The 4,227-nt window shown below is 34.7% G+C and overlaps 1 non-coding gene across 1 annotated transcript; it reads left to right on the forward strand.

Moving 5' to 3' along the window:
- Nucleotides 1-788: 788 nt before the first annotated feature.
- Nucleotides 789-896, forward strand: LOC112738964 (small nucleolar RNA R71). Its single transcript, XR_003169910.1, has one exon. It is a non-coding gene; the product is annotated as a small nucleolar RNA R71 (small nucleolar RNA).
- The last annotated feature ends 3,331 nt before the right edge of the window (nucleotides 897-4,227 follow it).

Raw genomic sequence — 4,227 nt, forward strand, 5'->3', positions numbered from 1 at the left:
GAAAAAATACTAGTGAAACTAGCCTAAGATGCCTTGGCATCAGCCTTGCACTCTCTTTTTGGATTCTCTTCTGTATTGCTTGGGAGAGTACTAGGAGGGGTTTTAGTGACCTTTTTACTCAACTGGCCCACTTGTGCCTCCAAATTTCTAATGGAGGACCATGTTTCATTCATGAAACTTAAAGTGGCCTTAGATAGATCAGAGACTATATTTGCTAAGCTAGATGGATTCTGCTCAGAATTCTCTGTCTATTGCTGAGTGGATGATGGAAAAGGCTTGCTATTGCTAAACCTGTTTCTTCCACCATTATTAAAGCCTTGTTGAGGCTTTTGTTGATCCTTCCATGAGAAATTTGGATGATTTCTCCATGAGGGATTATAGGTATTTCCATAGGGTTCCCCTATGTAATTCACCTCTGCTATTGCAGGGTTCTCAGGATCATAAGCTTCTTCTTCAGAAGATGCCTCTTGAGTACTGTTGGATGCAGCTTGCATTCCATTCAGACTCTGAGAAATCATATTGACTTGCTAAGTCAATATTTTGTTCTGAGCCAATATGGCATTCAGAGCATCAATTTTAATAACTCCCTTCCTTTGAGGCGTCCCATTACTTACAGGATTCCACTCAGAAGTGTACATAAACTGGTTATTTGCAACTATTTCAATGAGTTCCTGAGCTTCTGCAGGCGTTTTCTTTAGGTGAATGGATCCGCCTGCAGAATGGTCCATTGACATCTTTGATAGCTCAGACAGACCATCATAGAATATATCCAGGATGGTCCATTCTGAAAGCATGTCAGAAGGACACTTTTTGGTCAGTTGCTTATATCTCTCCCAGGCTTCATAGAGGGATTCACCTTCTTTCTATCTAAAGGTTTGAACATCCTCTCTAAGCTTACTAAGCTTTTGAGGAGGAAAGAACTTGTCTAAGAAAGCCGTGACCAGCTTATCCCAAGAGTTCAAGCTATCTTTAGGTTGAGAGTCCAACCATATTCTAGCTCTATCTCTTACAGAAAACGGGAAAAGCATAAGCCTGTAGACCTCGAAGTCAACCCCATTGGTCTTAACAGTATCACAGATCTGCAAGAATTCAGTTAAGAACTGAAAAGGATCTTCTGATGGAAGTCCATGAAACTTGCAGTTCTGTTGCATCAGAGGAACTAATTGAGGTTTAAGCTCAAAATTGTTTGCTCCAATGGCAGGGATTGAGATACTTCTTCCATGTAAGTTGAAATTTGGTGCAGTAAAGTCACCAAGCATCTTCCTTGCATTGTTATTATTTTCGGCCATGTCTCCTTCTTTTTCAAAATTTTCAGTCAAATTTTCTCTAGAGAGTTGTGCTTTAGCTTCCCTTAGCTTCCTCTTCAGAGTCCTTTCAGGCTCAAAATCAGCTTCAACAAGAATGTTCTTATCCTTGTTCTTGCTCATATGAAGAAGAAGAGAACACAAAAGAAAATATGGAATCCTCTATGTCACAGTATAGAGATTCCTTATGTAAGTATAAGAAGAGAAGAGTAGCAAAAGAAAAAGATAAGAATCCAAACACAGGGGAGAGGAGTGGGTTCAAATTTTTCAGTGAAAGAGGGGTGTTAGTAGATGAATAAATAAATAGAAGGAGATGAGAGATGAGAGAATAATTCGAAAATTAAACAAAATAAAAATAATTTTTTTTGTTTTTAATTTAAAAATTAAAGTTAGAATTTGAAAATAAAAAAAATTAAATTAAATTAAATTAAATTTAAAACAATTAGTTAACTAAAAATAAATTTTGAAAAAGAGGGAAGGGATTTTCGAAAATTAGAGGGAGAGAGTTAGTTAGGTAGTTTTGAAAAAGCTAAGAATCAAACAAAAAGTTAAGTGGTTAATTGAAAAAGAATTGAAAATCAAATTTTGAAAAGATAAGAAGTTAGAAATGATTTTGAAATTAATTTTGAAAAAGATGTGATTGAAATTTATTTTGAAAAAGATTTGAAAAATAAATTTAAAAAGATTTGATTTCGAAAATTAAAGTTGATTACTTGACTAACAAGAAACAAAAAGATAGTATTTTAAAATTTAAAGATTGAACCTTTCTTACTAGGCAAGTAACAAACTTAAAATTTTTGAATCAATCACATTAATTGTTAGCATTAATTTCGAAAATATGAAATAGAAATAAGAAAAAGATTTTGAAAATAAATTTTGAAATTTTCGAAAATATTAAGAAGAAAATTGAAAAAGATTTGAAAAAGATAGAATTTTTAAATTGAAAATTTGACTTGACTCATAAGAAACAACTAAATTTTAAAAAGTTTTGAAAAAGTCAACTCAAATTTTTGAAATTTATGAGTGAAATAAGGGAAAGATATTTTTTTTTTTTGAATTTTTAATGATGAGAGAGAAAAACAATAAAAAGACTCAATGCATGAAAGTTTTGGATCAAAACAAATGATGCATGCAAGAACACTACGAATGTCAAGATGAACACCAAGAACACTTTGAATGTCAAGATGAACACCAAGAACTTATTTTTGAAAATTTTGAAGAAAAAAAGAACATGCAAGACACCAAACTTAGAAATTTTTAGTTTTTAGATACTATGAATGCAAGAATGTATATGAAAAACAAGATGCAACACACAACAAGAAAATATGAAGATCAAACAAGAGGATTCATCAAGAACAACTTGAAGATCATGAAGAATGCAATGCATGAATTTTTGAAAAATGCAAGAAAGAGATAAACATGCAATTGACACCAAACTTAAAAACTGACACAAGACTTAAACAAGAAACATAAAATTATTTTTTATTTTTATGATTTTATTAAAAAAAATTTTAAATTTTTCGAAAATTCTTTTGAAAAGGAAAATAAGGATTTCAAAATTTTTAATAGGAATTTCAGGAATCTTGCAATGTTAGTCTAAAGCTTCGGTCCAGGAATTAGACATGGCTTACTAGCCAGCCAAACTTTCAGTGAAAGCTCCGGTCCAAAACACTAGACATGGCCAATGGCCAGCCAAGCTTCAGCATACATAGTTCAAGCATGTGAAGAAGAAGCCTCAGTCCAAAAGAATTTAGACATGGCTTTACAGCCAGCCAGGATTCAACATATCCCATGAAATTCCCGAATTCCTTCTTAAAAATTCTGAAGAACATAAATTAATTTGCTTTGAAAAACTATTTATTTATTATTTTTTTTGTATTTTTTGAAAATAAGAAATAAAAGAGCTTAAAAATAAAATAAAATTACCTAATCTGACCAACAAGATAAACAGTCAGTTGTCCAAACTCAAACAATCCCCAGCAACTGCGCCAAAAACTTGGTGCACGAAATTGCGATCATCAACAATGGCGCCAAAGACTTGGCGCTCTCAAACGTGAATCACACTTTGTCACAACTTCGCACAACTAACCAACAAGTGCACTGGGTCGTCCAAGTAATAAACCTTACGTGAGTAAGGGTCGATCCCACGGAGATTGTTGGCTTGAAGCAAGCTATGATCACCTTGTAAATCTCAATCAGGCGGATTCAAATGGTTATGGAGAATTGATAATTAAAACATAATTAAAATATAAACTAGGATAGAGATACTTATGTAATTCATTGGTGAGAATTTCAGATAAGCGTATAGAGATGCTTTCGTTCCTCCTGAACCTCTGCTTTCCTGCTGTCTTCATCCAATCATTCCTACTCCTTTCCATGGCAAGCTTATGCAGGGCATCACCGTTGTCAATGGCTACATCCCGTGCTCTCAGTGAAAATGGTCCAAAATGCGCTGTCACCGCACGGCTATTCATCTGTCGGTTCTCGATCATACTGGAATAGGATTCAGTCATCCTTTTGCGTCTGTCACTACGCCCAGCACTCGCGAGTTTGAAGCTCGTCACAGCCATCCCTTCCCAGATCCTACTTAGAATACCACAGACAAGGTTTACACTTTTCGGATCTCAAGAATGGCTGCCAATAATTCTAGCCTATACCACGAAGACTCTGATCTCATGGAATGGAAGGCTCGGTTGTCAGGCGAGGCAACCATGCGTCATGAACCAGAAGGCTAAAAGATATGCACTTAAGCGATTGCAAGTAGAACGGAGGTGGTTGTCAAGCACGCGTTCATAGGTGAGAATGGTGATGAGTGTCATGGATCATCACCTTCTTCAGGTTGAAGAACAAGTGTATATCTTAGATAAAAAATAGGCTTGAGTTGAATAAAAAAATAATAGTACTTTGCATTAATTCATGAGGA

The sequence above is a fragment of the Arachis hypogaea genome, chromosome 13 (genome assembly GCF_003086295.3).
Source record: "Arachis hypogaea cultivar Tifrunner chromosome 13, arahy.Tifrunner.gnm2.J5K5, whole genome shotgun sequence".
Taxonomy (NCBI): Eukaryota; Viridiplantae; Streptophyta; class Magnoliopsida; order Fabales; family Fabaceae; genus Arachis; species Arachis hypogaea.